At 44.4% G+C, this 19,853-nt stretch overlaps 1 protein-coding gene across 1 annotated transcript in view; it reads right to left on the bottom strand.

Annotated features, from left to right (window-relative positions):
* LOC142580213 (DNA mismatch repair protein Msh6-like) overlaps nucleotides 1–19,853 on the bottom strand; it is a 745,039-nt gene that overhangs the window by 597,265 nt on the left and 127,921 nt on the right. The window lies entirely within an intron of this gene.

Below are 19,853 nucleotides of genomic sequence, written 5' to 3'. Positions count from 1 at the left end.
GTCTGCTCCATTCCGCAGGCGAAGCGACGGCACGTCTAGTAGGTTTGTGACAAATGCGCAACGATGACCGATCCACCAGAAAAGTTCGCCAGGAGGCACAACCACGGCACAAAGACGAAGCGATCAGCTTATAACTTTCAAATGCGTTCCATTCCTTTGGAGAACATCGATAATCGTCCGCATCGTCTGCCGCCAACTGCAAGTGATGCCGAAGTAGACCTAGCCAGCTTGCCTACGGGCGACTGTGTTCCGGACAGTGGCCGCGTTCGGTGTGACACTGCAATGTTGCAGCGTGCGGATTTGCTGCAGAGGGAGATGAATGCTAAATAAAACCAAGTTCTTGCGTCAACGCCAGCGACAAAGCGGAAGTTGAATTTGCTCACTCGCGCCGACGGCACTGCAACCGCACCAGTCGACGCTATCGTCAGCAGGACTCCGTGAACACACTAACAGTTTCTCAAGTGCAAGGTGTGCGGCGGTAACGTCGCAGTAGGCAAAAGCGAACGGGAATATGGCCTCACGATAAAGATCGTTAACGTGTGCGCGTGCTGCGGCGATATCGCGTCAGCGTGGAGCTCGACCCGCGTGAACAGCAACCTTGCCGCGCGCACGATGCAAGCCACCGGGAATCGGCGAACGGCGCTATACAATGTTTTTGGCACATTTGGGTGGCCGTGGTCAGAGCGACTACATTCCTGGTGGCTTTTAGCCACTTTCAGTGCAAAATAGTGCAAGATTATTTCTGCACTTTTCGTTAAAAGTGAATGTATTTCTTTTTTTCTCGTTTTCTCAAAACACCGATTTTTGACTTGCTGATTTGTGCTGACTTGCAGCAGCGATATCTGTGCCTTCAAGGCAGGTAGAGCCATAGTTCTTGTTGTGGCTTATTTGTAGCTGAGTGTGCAAAGTAAACAATGGTATAAACAGATATTGGAATTTATGCTTTAAAATTTTTCTGTTCTGCTTTAGATCAGACAGTAGGGAATTTACATTTGGAACAGTGGATAATGAATTGCTATGGAGTTACTAATATTAGTTATATCAAACACTGGCCACCCTGTATATGCAATGCCTCATGACCTCGAGCATACTGGAATCTTAGAAGAACGCCAACTTAATCTTAATCCATAAGAAAGGGGACGTCAAAGACTTGAAAAATTATAGACCGATCAGCTTCCTGTCAGTTGCCTACGAAGTATTTACTATAATAATTGCAAATATAATCAGAAACACCTTAGACTTCTGTCAACCAAAGGACCAAGCAGGATTTCGTAAAGGCTACTCAACAATAGACCATATTCACCCTATCAATCAGGTGATAGAGAAATGTGCGGAATATAACCAACCCTTATATATGGCTTTCACTGATTACGAGAAAGCGTTTGATACTGTCGAAACCTCAGCAGTCATGGAGGCATTACGGAATCAGGGTGTAGACGAGCCGTATGTAAAAATACTGAAAGATATCTATAGCAGCTCCACAGCCACCGTAGTGCTCCATAAAGAAAGCGACAAAATCCCAATAAAGAAAGGCGTCAGGCAGGGAGATACGATCTCTCCAATGCTATTCACAGCATGTTTGCAGGAGGTATTCAGAGACCTGGATTGGGAAGAATTGGGGATAATAGTTAATGGAGGATACCTCAGTAACTTGTGATTCCCTGATGACATTGCCTTGCTTCGCAACTCAGGGGACCAATTGCAATGCATGCTCACTGACCTGGACAAGCAAAGCAGAAGGGTGGGTCTAAAAATTAATCTACAGAACACTAAAGTAATGTTTAGCAGTCTCGGGAGAGAATAGCAGTTTAAGATAGGTAGCGAGGCACCGGAAGTGGTAAGGGAATACATCTACTTAGGGCAGGTAGTGACACTGAAATAATCAGAAGAATAAGAATGGGCTGGGGTGCGTTTGGCAGGCATTCTCAGATCATGAACAGCAGGTTGCCATTATCCCTCAAGAGAAAAGTGTATAACAGTGTGTCTTACCAGTACTCTCCTACGGGGCAGAAACCTGGAGGCTTACGAAAAGGGTTCTACTTAAATTGAGGACGACGCAATGAGCTATGGATAGAAAAATGATGGTTGTAACGTTAATGGATAAAAAGAGAGCAGATTGAGTGAGGGAACAAGCGCGAGTTAATGACATCTTAGCTGAAATCAAGCCAAAGAAATGGGCACGGGCAGGGCATGTAACTAGGAGGGAAGATAAGCGACGGTCATTGAGGGTTACGGACTGGATTTCAAGAGAAGGGGTAGTTGGACAAGTATGGGAGAGGCCTTTCCCTGCAGTGGGTGTAGCCAGATTGATGATGATGATGATGACGACGACGACGACGACGATGACGACTCTCTTTTCCTTCATGCAATCGAGCAATCCCTCTAGGGACGCAAATTACACCATTGAAGAGAAACTTCGGTCGCCCTCGATGACGCCTTCTTCGTCTACGGGCGTTTTAGTGCCGACGGTAATGACAATGCTGCAGCAAGGTGGGATGCTGACTTGGTTCTCAAGCACACTCAAGGCACACTGACTGGAATGCCTCTCCGTCGGTATCGCTTCGTCTGTGGACAGGGTTATGAACTTCGACCTCAAGTCAATGATTTTGCCATGTTGGTTCAGGAAATCCATGCAAAGAATGACATCTCGTGAACACTGTTGGATGATAACGAAGGTGGCAGAGGAAGTCCAGTCATGAACAGCAATTCTTGCTGCGCAGATTACAGTCAGTGTTATCGGGTGTCCTATAGCTGTCCTATATGTTGAACTGTTGAACCGCAGAACGTTGGAGGCTCCCTGGGCTGCTGCAGCACGATGGCGTATGCTGGGGCTGCCATCTGACGATCTTCCTGGTCGTTTCAGGCAAAAGTACGTGCTCATGAGGCAGTCCTTGCAGCCTGCGGCTACCTTGCTTGTCCTCGTCGACATTGGTGTTGTCCTCACATTACAGCCTTGGACTGCGGGTTTGTGGGGGCATTCGGTACATGAACACACAGCACCTTCACCAGATGTCACGTAGTAGTGACGGTGCATAACGCAAAGGCTAATCTGTGAGTGACGAAACTAACCTTTATTCGGCGAACTTGTGCCCACAAAAGCAAGTTACACTCAAAGCACAGTGATAGCGGCGAACATACTTAACAGCTGGTGTTCAGAAATTCTTCAGATAATGAGTGACTGTAACATATTTTCTTTCTTTTACATTTTGCAAGGAGGACATTTCTCAGCGTCTTATCATACATTGACGAACGGAACAGTGTCGTCTTCTTCACTATGTTAAATTAGCGCTCGCGCTCTGCATTGTTCTGTGGTATCAACAAAATACCCATCACCACTTCGCTTGTGTACTACATAAATATTTGAAGGTACTTTTTGCACTCGTGCTCTTTGCTTAAAGCCATGACTGACAGTAGGCAAGAATGGAAGTAGTCAAGGAAGTCTTGGAGCAGTTCTTGGAGCAGCAAATTTGGCACACTGGAGCAGGTTTGGAGCATGAATTGTTCATTTTGGAGCAGTAAATACACATTTTGGATCACCTTGGTAAAGGTCAATATTAGCGACATACAGGCATATGAAGAAAAGGTGTTCCTTATTTGACTTTAAAGAACACTGCAGTCAAATCTCGACATAACAAATCATGCGGGAATGCCGAAAATCATCGTTATTTGAAAGGTTGTTATAGCGAGAGCCCCAAAATTAACTTTCCACTCATCAACCCATCAGTTCGTAAGTTGCCACATTTCAGCTGCCCAAAAAAAACCAGATGCTGACCCTGAGAAAACTGCTTTTAAAAAAGAAGCTCCATGCTGCCTCCAAAGCATAATATTTCTTCTTATTTGTTTTTTACATTTTTTGCCGTGGACACCACAACTGTCTCACTCGCAGGGGACACCCAAACTATTCCCAAGCGCAAGCGCACATACACAACACCTTCCGGAAAGTGCAAAATGCAACCGTGTGGCATTCCTGCAAATACAGAGGTTACACTTCTCCGTGCACATAGCAAGCATGGCCGTAGAAAGAAGTGCACAGGAGAGAGGTGTGCGCAGAGGGAAGGAAGTAATGCACCTCCATTGCTAGGCGACACTTGCCTGGGCAGAGCATGCGCTCGCAATACCTGATGCGCCGTCGCCTCCACAATAGATTAACAAAAAGAAAGATTCTCTCTCGCACTTTTTTTTTATTAAGCGCCGTCTCATGTTTTCTGAACCCATACAGTGCAACATCTGCCTTTTGTGCCTTGTGATCTGCTAGCCTACTGTTTCAGCTGCCCTGAAGGACACACGAATATCCAAGAATCCCCAGATTTCGGAATATTCACAGTACTGAGGCGCTGTTAACATGACACGGAAACTGAATAACAATCGTTATTCTGAATAGTTCGGTATTCTGAAGTTCGTAGTATCGAAGTATTTTTACATTGAAGCCATAAGAAGTCAGCGAGGGATTTATGAAAAGGTCGTTAATCTGGAAAGTTAATGTAGTATTCGTATTAAGGGGAAACGCAGGGATCAACTCTGGAAAAAGACCCAAAAATCTATTTTTAGAAAGTTGAAGATTTCAAATTTCTGACCCCTTTTCTATAATTTCTCCAAGTATTTCCCTTGAAAATGACTGCTAAGTACTATAAATAAAGATATACATAAGGCAATACAGCAAAAATTTCGTGAGAATCAGTGGAAAAGTCGCGGTTTTCGGGCGTCCCTGGCTCCGGAATGGCAGCACGCAGCACGGCCATGCTGGTACCGTTGAAAAGGGTGCGTCTTCCGCCTTTTGACACCACTCTTTTCTTTCCTGATAGAGAGAAGAGCAAGAATAAAAAAAATTTAAAGTCTGAAGGTCGCGGAGCTGCTTGTCACGGCTGCCGATTGGCTTGCTTTGTCACGTGCGTTCTACAAGCTGTCCCATTGGCCGGGTCTAGAAGCAAGCTGCTGCGGCGTCTGCTTCTCGCATTTCTTTGCATGCTGGCCACTGCCCCTTTGTTTACGCGTTGGATATTCGAGGTACGCCGCAGCTTGATCGCTTTATTCGGATTTGAGTTTTCCCATTTCATTCTGTGGTTTCGAGCAAGACTGGGCGGACGTGGATGACGAAATTCGTGACCAAGCACTGCTTCGGCAGCCACAAGCGCAAGCCGGCGAACATACGAAGGATAAGTAGTCCTAGCAGAGATGTGTCTGTGCACGAGCTTGCAAGAGAGACTGTCGACGCATTGCCGGGCAGTTCGCGGGCTGTTACAGCCTTGAGTTCCAGTGGGGATGATACTGAACTTGTAACGGCCTTTTCGGATGCTTCCGCGCCTGCGACGTCCCGTGAATGCTCCGCGACGTACCCCGACTGTCACCGCCGTCACCGAGATGAACGACGAAAGTGCGGTCCAAGCGCATGCGTCTGCCAGCCATGAAGACGAACCGTGCATCAGTAACGGTTCCACCATACAGTCACATCTTGAGCCACAGTTCCTCTCGTCAGAGGAGCTGAAGATGACCACTGCTACTGTCCACGCGTCACTTGGTTCTGTGCCGGCAACCGAACGGAAGATAGGGTTGATAGCTATAGGAGCATGCTCGGTGGCAACAGACTCAAGCGAGTTTTTGCTTGTGCAAGTCGCCGCAGTGAATGCACTTCTCAGTAAAACACAGTGCCATCAGTGCTTCCAGCAAGAGACAGTGGTTGGAAACCAGCCTTTGCCTTGCTGTGAGGATGGTTTTACACTGTTCAGCATGCAGTGCTTTGGAAGCACAGTGGTCTTCACCAAGAGAAGAAGGAAGCCAGGTTTTTGAGGTGAACCTGAGGTCCGTGCAAGCAATCAAGAGCATAGGGAAGGGTGTCACTGCCCTTACAGACCTTTGGTTTGTGATGAATGTTTTGTACAGGGGGCTTCATCAAATGACATTTCAAGGGAACCTGAAAGCTAAATTCAGGCCTGCTGAAAGCAAACCTGCAACAAACGTGTGCGCTGATGCTGTAGCAGCTGTGAAAAGAGTCTACACCGAAATGGAGCCAACACTCCGTAAGAACATCACAGTCATTTATGATGACACATGGATGACCCGGGATCACAGTAGCCCCATTGGTGTAGGGGCTGTAATTGAATTTTACAGTGGCTTGGTACTGGACTTCGTAGTCCTCTCGAACTACTGTCCTGGGTGCACGTTGGGGCCAAAGCCAGGTGACAGTGACTATAATGTGTGGAGGCAGGCGCATTAATGTCAGAAGAACAAGGACGTGAAATCCGGCAGGATAGAGATGGAAGCCGCACTTGAGTTTTTTCGTCGCTCCTTGACAAAGAACAGTCTGCGTTACACCAACATTGTGTGCGATAGGGACAGCCGGACCTACTTGGCGCTTTGTGAGGACCAAACCTGTGGGTTTATGCAGTTCTCTAAGAGGAGTGTGTAAATCACAGTGAAAAAAGGATGGGGACCAACTTGCACACATTGGTCACCAAGAGCAGTACAGATCAACCACTTGGTAGCCATGGGGGCCTGACACAAGACCTCATAAAGAGGCTGATAAGCTACTATGGAATGGCCTCGTGAGGGAGCGAGAACGTGAAGGACATGGAGAGAGCAGTCACGGCAACGTTTCATCACATCACCTCTACAGATGAGGAACCGCAACACAAGCTCTGTCCTGTGGAGCTGACAAGTTGGTGTAGGCATCGAGCAGCAGAAGCAAAAGAGGAACCGCAGCCTGCTCACAAGTACAGGTTGAAAGCGCATGTAGCTGAGGCCATGTTGCCAGTTTTCCAGCGTCTCTCTGAGCCTCAGTTGCTGGAGCGTTGCAAAGGGAAAAAAACTCAAAACGCAGCAAAAAGCCTGCACTCCGTGATTTGGCCACTCAGGCCGGAGGATAAAAATGCTTCCCTGATCGCTGTAGAGACAGCTGCAAGTGAGGCAGTGTGTCGCTTCAAAAGTGGCACCCTTCGAGCCTGCACAGAGTTTTGCACTGGCGTAAAAACTGCAGGACATAGACTCCGTCGAGCAGCGGAGAAAGATGCCTCGCGCAAGAAGAGGGCACAAAAAGCACATGAAGGCAAGCATAAAAGATCCAAGAAGCCAAGAGATCAAACTGACACCTGCAACTACAAGGCCGGTGGTTTCTAGTCGAATAAACATGGCCAAAAACTTCTAACACCTTTTTCTCAACACTTGTTTCTACCACCAAGGTCAACTTGCAAAGCCAATACCTCAGCCACCGTTATGAATATTTTTACACAGTTTGTTTTGTTACACTCATTGTGCATCACTGCATACAATGACATGTTTTGTTTTCAAGATAGTTGCTTCAATAATTTATCTTTTGTTTTCACGGTCGAGATTTTCATGCAACGAATAGCTGCCAAAGAATGAGAATATAAAAAAATTACGGGAATGTCACTGTGTGGAGAATACATATAGGAGTGCTATCAATGTTTGCTTGACCTCCTACGTCAATTTACAGGTGTGCAGGCATTTTGTAAAAATGAAAACAGAAAATTTTTGTAAACAAGAAAGCACTTGAGATATTGCAGCCATATTTTCACAGTTTTGTTTATGTTATATTATTAACAGCTGTGCAAAATTTCATAAAAACGGATGGTAAATAAAAAAGTTAGCTTTGATCACCCCATGTCCCCCCTTAATGAGATCTCACTATTAGATTATGGCAGATCAGTTCCACAGAAGCCCACAAGGTGAGTAAAATTCATGACAGGGAAAAACTGTCATCCACCTGGCTGTAACACAAAACTACAAAGGAATTTGGAGCCGGCACACTTGCCGACATGACGCTAATGCCGCTGTTGCTGGTGCAGGTACCTTTGGTTCTTGTCTCGGTGGTTCGTCAAGAAGCAGCGGAGCACGGGGCATGTTCTTTTTCGTCGGAGCCCTGGATAACGTCTGCAATATCTCGGCTATCGTCCACCCGTGTGCATGAATCGTCATCTATCGTTGGCAGCATGCGTGGTGCGAACGGTGGATGGATCAGCGAGGACCGACCAATCGACTTCGACCAACAGGACCCACGTGATGCCGATCAAGGCTATATAGACACTCGGCACGATGGCTTCGTGGGATTTGGAGCCGGCACACTTGCCAACATGACGCTAATGCCGCTGTTGCTGGTGCAGGTTAGTCATTACTATCCATCTGAATTGCAGAAGCTAGTGTGTGCGTTGCCGGCTCCTCCCACGAGGCCAAGTGTTTGTAACAAAAATCGCGGATGCAGCATGCACAGATTGCGTCTGAAGGGATTCCGTTTATTTTCCAACAGAGTGCTCTATTTGATTTTGTTGTTAATACTCGCGGGGGACGTTGAACTAAATCCAGGGCCTACTAACGCACCGGAGATGGAACTGCTGCAATGTTTGCGCAGTGGGCAGGAAACTTTAATTTCAAAGTTAAACAGCATCGAAGCCAGGTTCGAAAGGAATGAGAACATGCTGATGGAAGTGAAAAATAATCTCAGCCAAACTCAGAACCAGATAAAGGACATCAGTATGATTGCTACAGAACAGGCAGCTATAATACGGCATCTCATGCAACAGGTAAAAGATTTGCAGAAGAAAACAAACGACCTAGAGAACAGAAGTCGCCGGAAAAATTTTGTTTTCTATGGTGTTGAAGACAAACCCTCAGAATCATGGGGTGAATCCGAAGCTATGGTAAAGAACATTTGTAAAACGAGCCTTGGAATTGAGCTCGGGTCTCTAGAAAGGGCACACCGCTTAGGACGCTATAAAGAAAATAGAAAAAGACCGATTATTGTTAAATTTTCCTTGTACAAAGACCGCCAGGAAGTGCTTCTTAATGCTAAAAAATTTAAAGATTCGCAGTACAGCGTCGGCGAAGATTACTCACCTGAAACAAGAAGTACTAGGAAGAAGTTATGGGAATACGCTAAGGCAAAAAGAGAGGATAAGAACAATAAAGGAAAACTGAATTTTGACAAACTGATTATCAACGGCAGGGCTTTCAGGTGGGATGAAGACAAAGAAGAGGTCGTCCCATTGCGTAGGCAGTGACAGACCAGAAAAAAGCAGAAGTACCGATGTCGACGACTCGTTGCTCCTGGGTTATCTGCCTGGGTTATCTTGGTGCAATGATACGTGTATAAGTTCTGGCGGGCGCATGAACCTTGCGATGAAAAATATCGTAGACACGTTTGGTCTGACGCAGTACGTTACCGATCCTACTCGCAATGGCGCTGTGTTAGACTTGCTGTTTTGTAACTCGCCGGATTTCATAAGAAATGTGAATGTCATTCCGGGAATTAGCGACCATCTGGCTGTTGTTTCCGGTATCCATAAAGAAAAGAACCGTGCGAAGTTATCCACGACTAGGAGGGTCTACTTTTATGAGAAGGGTGACTACGATGCAATTACTGAGAAACTTCGTAATTTCTTTTCTGTTTTCGAGTGCTTATCTGAGGAGCGTAATGTGCACGATATGTGGGACAATTTTAAGAATATGTTACTCGAGCTGGTAAGTGTACATGTCCCCAATGTTGATTCTTCACGGCTTAAAAAGCACAAACAGCCATGGGTAACAACACATATACTAAAGCTTATCAAGAAAAGGATGAGGGCATTTAACGCATTCAAGAAAAGCAAATCAGCTGCTCATTTTACAAAACTACATACGATTACACGCGAATATAAGCTAAAAATAGGAAAAGCTAAAGATGACTACTTCAGCGAGCTGAGCAACAAAATGAAATCAAACCCTAAAATGTTTTGGAAGTACTTAAAACAGTGTGGATCAGATTCCTTTGGAATACAGGAGTTAAATTATAATGGTAAGATAATTGTGGAAGACGAAGATAAAGCTGCCTGCCTAAACAACTTTTTTCATTCAGTATTCTTGCCCAACCACACCTGTCATATACATCCACCTACAACTAATATTTCGCCTATGCTTCCTGTTGAGCTTAGTGTTAATGGAATTGAAAGACTATTGAAAGATATTGATGAGAGTAAATCTAGTGGTCCAGATGGTATTTCTCCACGTGTACTCAAACGTTGCGCGGGGTCAATTTCTATGTACCTTTATTTAATTTTTGAAAAATCTTTATCGACAGGTATTTTACCTCATGACTGGAAAATTGCACATGTTGTTCCGATACATAAAGGTGGGTCCAAAAAAGACGTTGGTAACTACAGGCCGATATCACTTACGTCTATCCCGTGTAAAATACTTGAACATATCTTATATAAACAAATACTAAATCATCTAAATAAGCATAAGGTGCTAATTAACGAGCAGCATGGATTTCGTAGGGGACTATCTTGCACAACACAACTAGTTGAGTTTTATCATGACATAATATCCAGCATAGATGCAGGAGGACAAGTAGACTGTGTGTTCCTGGATTTTCGGAAAGCCTTCGACACGGTATCACATTCACTCTTATTGTTTAAACTTAATACCCTACACATTGATGCAACTGTTTTTAAGTGGATTGAACGTTACCTTTCCCAAAGAAGGCAATGTGTAATACTGAATGGAAAATGCTCCGAATATGCAAATGTTACGTCAGGAGTCCCACAGGGCTCCGTTCTTGGTTCGCTATTATTTTTGGTGTACATTAATGATATCTCTGCCGGAATTTCATCTTCTATACGGTTGTTTGCGGATGACTGTGTTGTGTACAAAAAAATTTCCCATCACAATGATACAATTGAACTCCAGAACGACTTATCAATCATTCATGATTGGTGTACTAAATGGAAAATGACTTTGAACATAACGAAGTGTGTACATCTCTCATTTACTAAAAAGAAGAAACCAATTCAGTCACGGTATCACCTGAACAACGTACTATTGACGCAAGGCAATACGTATAAGTATTTAGGTGTGCTACTGTCGTCTGAATGTTCGTGGAAACCACAGGTAGACAGTATCATAGCCAAAGCTGGTAAAGCTTTGAATTTCATTCAGAGAAACCTGCGATGTTCACATACGAATTTAAAACGTAAGGCATATACAACTTGTGTTCGACCACTCTTAGAATATGGCTGTGTTGTGTGGGACCCCCACGAGGTAACCTTCATTGCGGCTCTAGAAAAAATACAAAACCGTGCTGCCAGGTTCGTCTTGGGGCGGTACGGAAGGGAGAGCTGCACTGCAATGAAGGCTGAACTAGGATGGGAATCACTTTCTGCCCGCCGGAATAAACTGAGATTAAAATTTCTATATTGGATTTACTACAATAAAACAGGAATTAATAGGGAAATTTACCTACAGAAACCTCATTACATTTCAAAACGAACTGATCATAGTTGCAAAATCCTCGAGTACCCTGCCAAGACGAACATGTATGCCAACTCATTTTTTGTTCGAACAATTAAACAGTGGAATAGGCTGACTGAAAAGCAAGTGCATTGTGTGAACGAAGATGTATTTTATTCCATGTTGTAACCCCCCTGCTGTAACGCCTTTGGGCGCTGCGGGGTAATTGATGAATAAAGAATAAATCTGTACAGGTTTCTCGGAAACTCCCATTAAATTACCTAACGTGCGAAGTAACTATCACCAAGAAAAACAATATGCAAGGGCTTTCCGTGAACAGCACCCACTCCATGGTAATAGGCCTATGTTAATGCCAGTCTTTTTTTTTTCATTGTGAACAAGAAAGTAATATTTAATTTTCATGAACTAACATTTATTACCTTATTCAATAAAGTTCCAATGCAAAGGTTGTGGAATATGTTGAGAAATGACCGATAAAAGCGTATATCGTGACCTATAGTCGGGTACAACTTAAGAAAAAATGGGCATTTGCTCCTCCAAGGTGGATGCACATGAGCATCCACCAATGAGCGCGCACTCTAGACTGGCGTCACAAGCCGGACGGCCAGTGACCCTGCTGACAGAGAAGATGGCTGCCCACGCTTCGAACTGGGCCGAATTGTGTCGGTCATGTCCCTCTGCCCCGCGTCAGAGTGAGTTCCCAAACTATTTGTGGTGGTGTATCAGGCCGTAAATATTATTGCGAGCCTATGATGCATTATTTGTGCCACGTGCGTTTATTCTGAGCCGGAATCCAGTGACGAAAAATTGAAGCGAGCATCGCTGACACTACGCTACGCCAACTGGGGAGACTGCAGGCTTGCAAATAATTTTTAAAAACGTGAGAAGGAACAACAACAAAAAAAACTATCACATTCTTGCAAATAAGTTTATGAAAACACAAAACCAAATAAATATAAATCTTACGTTATTTAAGATCAACAGTATTTATTTAAAACGCCGAACGAAGCATTTTTGTACTTTTCCTACCTCGATCGTCTTTCGCCCCAAGTTTGTAATGGTTTCGATAAATGCATAGTTGTTCTTTTATGTACATGTTAAATAGCAACCGCTTCATTTTAAGCTTGGAAAACGAGTAGTAAATGTGTCGTGTACATGTAAACTAGCGCAAAAGCCATGCAGAGCTGCTCTTTCTACTTTTGTCCCTTGCAATGAAGTTAAAAAGCAGACGACGCTCAGTATTGTAGAAGGCACGGGGTTATTTTTCCCTCGCGATCCGGCATGTGCTGTAGCACAGTGTAGACCGCTTATAACGTAAGTCGCGTGTGTTCTAAAAATCCGCACTATAAGCGGCACCGCGTTATAACCAAAGCATGCCTTTCTCGGCTTTTGTCTATGCCAAACAGACCACCTACCTTTCAAAGACAATTGACACACACATGCATGCACACATGATGCGGATAGAAATGGGGCACAACTGCAATTTCTAGGGGATTTTTCTGTCAACTGTAAAACCAAAAGAAATGGTCAAGATACGGGAGTCTCCCAGATAATCTGCAAGACTTGGCAGGCATTTGGAATAAATAGAGATGATAATGTAACCATGCTGCAATAGCGACAACATTGACTATCTGCAACAGCTGAATTCTGACACAGCCTGGCTGCTTCCCTTTGCCAGAATGCCAGCACAGCCCAGTCGTTTCGCATGCTTAAATCTGTGTCCAGCTGCGAGCAAGCTTTTTACACTGCAAATACGTTGCAGTGTCCCAAAAATGGTAAAAAGGTTTTCTTCTTTTCTTCTAGTCGCAACCATGGAGTAAGATAAGACAGGAGCACAGACTCCGTTCATCTGGAAAAGACATTCTGAAACGCACGCTTCTGCTTCACAGCATATTCTCCGGACGGTGCTATTGATGAGGAAAAACGGTGGAGAGGAGAGGCGGGTCTTCCAACATACCAAAGTAGATGCGCACGCAAACCAAGCTCGGGTCTCTGTCGTTGCTATAGCAACAGGGCACAGTCGTGCTTAGTGGTGTTCCCATGCCTGCTGCTTGCCTATCCATTTTGTCTGCTCTGCGCACGCCCCGACACCTGTAGTGTGCATAGCGCTCGTGGTTCACAGAGTGACGTTACAAGAAGGAGCAAGTGTCCGTATTATGTTATTTTATTAATTTTATACAGGCCCCATTCAGGGAACTTCTACAAGTTGTGGGATAGGCGACTCTCACGCGTCCCCTGATATGTTGTTTTCCCGCATAGCTCCCGTCTCCTGTAATTTGGCTTCGCTACGTGACCTGATGCCCGCGCAGTCAGTCTGGTTGAAGCGCAGTACAAGACATGGCGTGAGTGTTGCGCTGCTAACCCCACGTAACGGCGGGGTTACTTGGGCGCGGAAAGGAAAAGGCGCTTTCTCCTTGGCTTGAGTTTGGCAAGCAGCGCGGACGTGCCATGCGTACGCCGATCCATGCTTCTGCGAGACAGTCTTGCGAGGGCTGATTCGAACGCACCACCGTTCGCGTGACCGTATGCGCGAACGACCAGGCGTTGGGATCCAGCATGGGGCGAACACATTCGCTCCCTATCCGGTTGCGATGAGTCCAACTTCCGCGATTTGTCGCGCGCCCATTGGCATGTTTTGGGGATAGCACTCGGCTAGCAGGCATAGATCTATGAAAGGTGCAATAAATGCCCTTGTGTTTGTTTGCACTACTGTGTTGTCGTTCCTTTGTCTCAAGAGCATGGGCGACAATCCCACAAAGTCTATGTATCTGTGCAGACCACCTTACAAGGCACAGGAACAGAAAATAAACGAATCATGCAAACCAAGACTGAAAGAAAAACTAGGAAAAGGCGAAGGGAATATAACGGCAGTTTGTGCAGTCTTGAGCACTGACAGGCTAAAGCGAAAAAAACCTTTTACTGCAAAGATGACATTTATCACTCTTTTTATGTGAGCATCCATCAGGTCCAAAGATGCTTCGCTTGCGTCTTTTCTCGCACAGCTTTTCATGTCAGCTGGTTCTCTTGCGAGCCAAATTGCCGCATTCTCATTAAAACATAATAATGCAGTAATCCTGCTAGTGCTTCCTGCTTATGAACTTCACAAGAAAAGCTGAGATCGTGTGTCTCCAGCATGCAATGAATTGTTGCTTCGTAGGCATTCGTCGACTTTGCATGGCAAGTAGTCCTCGGCATCGCGTGGCAACGCAATGTGCCCGCAAGTCTTTCCAGTGCAAACTCTGGTCAATGTAATAAATAGCGCCTCTTCTGTGCCTCCACACACCCAAGGAGTCCACGTGGGTACACTGAGCATTCACAACAGGGTACTTTTGCTTTGCAGGTCCACCCCTGCACATCTCATCAATAGTCTCTACCACACGCTTGAACGATTGTAGTCGGTTGTCCTTCAAGGTTGATTGTGCTGTTCAAATTATGCCCCATTCAAATTATGCATCATTATGCTTAACAAAATTAGTTCTTGAGCAAGTTGGTGCTGACATTTGCTATACATTATTCCACAATATGTAACGCAAACAATGTGTAGAGAATTGCAAACTGTTTGATGACGGTTGCAGATGCATGTATAATTGCAGATGCATGTATAAAGCCTGTTTCACATGATGCGATTTTCGTCGCACCGGAAGTGCGATTTCCGTCGTTTGCGATGAAAATCGCAGTCGCAGTGCCGACCCCCCGATTTTCGGCTGCGACCAACCGGTTGGTCGCACAGTCGCACCGTCGCACCGATCGCTGCGATTTTCCGTCGAAATTGCGCGGAGAGCTGTCAACGGAGCTATTTCGCCGGTTTGTTTTGGAAAATGGCGTCTCGCACGACAAGTGCAATGCGCGGAGAGGTGGATCGTCGAATTCGGTACGTACGCGAAGGGAGAATAAAAAACTTGTACCGCAGATTGCATTCTCCGATTGCTATGCGTTTGTTGACACGCTACACAGCAAATGAAGTGCATTTTCACGTTTGCTTCGTACGCCTTTGCGAGTTCTCTTTGCGAGGTGTTCGAACCCCAGCAGACGACGAGGTCGTCACAATTTTCTTTTGCTGAGTAGCATGCAGAAATCGCGCTTACAAAGCAGCTTGAATTACTTCAAACTTGGCAAGGGCAAATGACAAGACAGCAAAGTACCCGAAGTTTCAACGTTGCGCTGAACGCGGTACCGTTCAGTTGCATTTTCTTGTCGGTTTTCAAGCATGAATTTCCCGATGCATCTTGAAAGCTTATCTTGCCTCTTATTAAATTTGACAGAGCGAAAGTGTAGGCTATCGTAATGAATTTGCTACGATAGCATTAAATCCGTGGCTTGAATAAAACATTACATGCACGTTAAGTTGCACCTCTTCTCTGGATATTTTTTTTTTTTTCTTGCACAGAAACCAATAAACATTGACTATGTTGCGGACTTTGTATCCTTACTGCATCTGTATGAACACATGCTCTGCAAGGTACTTAACTGTACAGCTAGTAGATTAAGTAAATTGCTTGCTATAATGGCACAGTGACAACGTACCCTCCTGCACAATTATGTAGAACTCGTGCAACAATGCGAAAAGTAGGCAAATGGCCTGTTCTTGTGGGGATAAAACAGTATAAAACGACACGCTGAAGAAAAGTAAATCAAAACTGTGCAGTGAAGTCAGCCAGTACAAGCAGTTCTTGCACGTTCACGGCTGATCAAGTGTGCAGAAACATTCATGCCTTACATGTTTCTAGTAAGTTTCTAATAAGTTTGTGATCACATATATTAGTGTGTAAAACCATATAACGATATCCGCTGCGATTACTATCTTTATAAATAATGAAATACCATGCTACTTGCAAGAACATATATCACCCGAGGATTTTAGAACAAATTTCTGCATTTCAACTATACACAATATGTGGTTTATTCAATAAAAGAACACAAACTGGGCTTTTTTGCAATGACAAACTTATTCCAAACTTTACTTACATACAGGCAAGAAAAAAAATTATAGACAGAAATATTGTTCTTCAATTTGTTCACCTGCCACTGTGGCTATAGCATTCTGCTGCTAACACAAGGCGAGGGGTTGTTTTGCCAGCCATGGAAGTCGCATTTCAATGGGAGTCATAGGTGAAAAATAAAGCTCTTGCACTTAGATTTAGTTCATCACCTTTTATTGAACCCTTACACTTCAATATACTATTGCATAGGGGGGCATGCTTATGCAAAATCTAACACCAATAGAAAGCAAAGGGCAGAATTGTAAAACAACCATGTTTCGTGATAATTCGAGTGTGTAAATATTCATTGCATCAATATGTATTGTTCAACAGCACTGCACAAATAAGCATGATCAGGTATAGCAAGTACTCTGTCAGGAAGCTGGTTCTACAGATGTATAATATCAAGGCATGAATGCTCATACTACATATACGTCGCACACATAGCACAAAGAAAACCTTTTTCAAGAGTTGTCCCTTCTGGCAGATATGAGTGGGCCATAAGCAGCAGGAACTTTATTGCAGGACATTGTGTAATACCGCTTATGAAAGAATGAAGAGAGTTAAGAGGCTTTTAACAGGAGTACCTCGTGCTGCTCTAATAAGAGGAACGATGAGCAAAAACATTTTTGGTAGAGCACTTAAACAGTAACTTTCTGAAAGGCAGAAAATTCCAGGTGAGAGTTGGAGGTACATTTGGCCCACACATACCAACAACACGGGCATACTACAAGAAACACTACAGCCTATGGTGTATTACAGTCTATGGGAAAGCTATCTTATGCAGAAATCAAGAATGATGCAACAAGCCCTCGACAACACTTCAGACTTTCTTGGCCGGTCTGGCCTCTCGCTTTCTGATAAGTCAGCTCATATCAACATCGAAAAAAAAAGAAAGACTAGAATCAAGAACTGCCCCAGATTGCACATTGTGATCCACATAGCTGGACAAGTATGCCCACAAGACAACATCCACAAATCCTCAGCCAGTGTAAGCCCATGACGGCAGAGCCAGCACGTGGGTGAAACAATTATGCAATGCCTGGACGCAACTTCCACACCTGGTGAAAAGAATAATCTCGAAATAATGGGGGTGGACAAGTGGATACTATAGAAAATCGCAGATGCTGTGCTTGTGTCCAAGGTATGGTACGGTATGAATTACCAGCAGCACACAAAAAAGACAACTCGTCGAATACAGGCATCGGGTAGTAATAACAGGTCTTTCCAACTTTACCATGCTTGAAGACCTCTATGAGAAAGAGCTAACGAACAAGCACCTAGACAGTAGAGTTGCAGCCTGCAGCACAAATTCTTTGTCTCAAGAGCTCAGAACCTCGTCCCAAGATACTATGCCAGCTAGCATATGAGATGCAAAGACGACTACCCCTCCCTTCAGAAACACAACCTCGGGAGTACCTGAACTTGAAACACAACAGGCCCATACCGTGGAATATGGGGGCAAACAATTAAGCCAGGAGACTATATGCAACTGCCAAACACACAGAGGAGGTTGCTAATCATGAAGATGCAAGCAAACATAAGGCACATATGGCATGGCAATAGCAGTGTAACAGTAGTATGACACTACATAAAGCTAAACCCTATATAAGTGAGTACCATTCCAGGTCATCCTACACCTAGAAAAGCTGAACTGAAAGCAATCAAAGCAGCACTTGTAGTGCAGATTACACCCTGCACAACACCCTGCATGGATTCACTAGAAACTATTTGGGCCTGCACATCACACAAGATTGTCAGGAAAATCAGGAGATTGACACGCGACTTGCAAGCACATGGCCAGAAATTAAATTACAGGATACATAACCGTGCAGATATTCCAGGACACAAGCAGGCTTATAAGCCCGACATAATAACTGAAAACTAGATGTCTTTGTGTGTAATCATTATTAACTAAAGTGCAACAGATTGACAACAGACAAGAACGAAGTGCTCTGTGTGTTCACTTCGTTCCTGTCCATCGTATTTCTGTTGCACTATAGTTAATTACTATAGATTGTAACACCATAACTTGATACAAACATGCACACTATAGGATGCAGACAAATGCTCAGGACAAACTCCAGAATGTTTGCATCCTGATACTTATGAAAGTGAACGGTTTCATTCCATGGCTGTCAATGAGACGGAGAGAGAAAACTTGATTGTGTTCGTGGAACAAAAATGCATTGATAAGCTTAGACATATAGTCATTGCTTAACACTTTCGAAATGAATAATTATAGCTTGCTATCGACATTGAAGCAGCCTTTCGACAGCAAGAAAAGGAATCAGTTTTTCCAGCTCTGAACATCGAATTGCAGGAAATGCAAGCAGACACAAAATTCTGCCAATATAATCTGTTTAGGAATACCAAATTGGAATAAACATGGAGGCTTGCATTTGTACTTTCACTGGCTGAGCAATCTAGTTTGAAATGACTCCCATAAGCATGTCGTAACAATGTTGATCTAATACAGGTTAAATGCATGACTATCTTAAGAAATCTGGAAGATTGCTATAAATTACAGTGAAGAAACTATAATATCTAATAACATTGATAATAATATTTATTTCCACAGAACAAGCTAACCGTGAGAGGCGTGCGAGGCTGAGCAGAAAGCTGAAAAATTCTACGGCAAGTGCGCCTGCCGTGGGCCCACGATCCTGCATTATGGATAGCGCGTATTGATATGGTCTTCTTGTTAGAAGTTCCGAGTATAGTACCAGCGCGAGACACGGGACAACAAAGTGGACGAGAAGTGTGTCTTTTAGAATGCTGTGTTACAACGTACAGGTTTCTACAAAAGTGACGGTAACTGCTCGAAACATTTGATTCGTCGGCTTTTGCGCCTTTAGAAATATTTATAGAGGGCTCCCATATATATATTCGCAGCGCAAGCACGGCGATGGACGAACCAGGCTAGCGCTAAGGTTGAATTTCACAACACAATTTTCATTCCACGTCGTAATCACACAGATCGTTTGAGGCTTCGTTCAGGGGCACACGCGGGCGTTCGGGTTGGTGCTTCTTGATGCGTTTGGCGTAAGAATATGGCTAGGAGCAGGCACCACATATGCGCAATGACGGGCATTGTACACGCATCATTTCTCCAAAAGCTGACGCCGAGCACGGGTAGCGCGAGGATCTTGTTGGGCTGACACGACAACTTCGTGCAGCCGAACTCCGAATACTGCATATACGGTGAGGGCAGCTATATGAACTTGTCGGTAGGCCATCTTGTAGATTGTTGTAGCGCAGGCGTACACACACACACACACAGCGCTGAACCATAGAATAAAGAATTGCTGAACCACCTGCGAACAGCTGTTTACGTGCGCGATGTTGCACTGAACTACAGAAACCGCCGTCGCGCACTCCAAGACAAATCTTAACTAACGGTTTTAAATTAGTAAACGTACATATTATTTGCTTCTAATCAAGATAAGTCAATAATATTATAGTGTAAACGTTTTATTCACTACAATAAAGTAATTATGCAGCGTGTGCCGCGAAACCTGGCTGTAAGCAACCCTGGGGGTCGCACCAGTCGCATTGTTGAAATCGCAATCATGTGAAATGAGCCCTCTAAAAATCGCATTGCGACGCGTGCGACAGCACCGATTTTCGTCGTTGCAG

The sequence above is a fragment of the Dermacentor variabilis genome, chromosome 4, assembly GCF_050947875.1.
Source record: "Dermacentor variabilis isolate Ectoservices chromosome 4, ASM5094787v1, whole genome shotgun sequence".
In the NCBI taxonomy this organism is placed as follows: domain Eukaryota; kingdom Metazoa; phylum Arthropoda; class Arachnida; order Ixodida; family Ixodidae; genus Dermacentor; species Dermacentor variabilis.
Note: the sequence above shows the minus strand (reverse complement) of the source record. Positions and strands in the feature narration are given on the sequence as shown.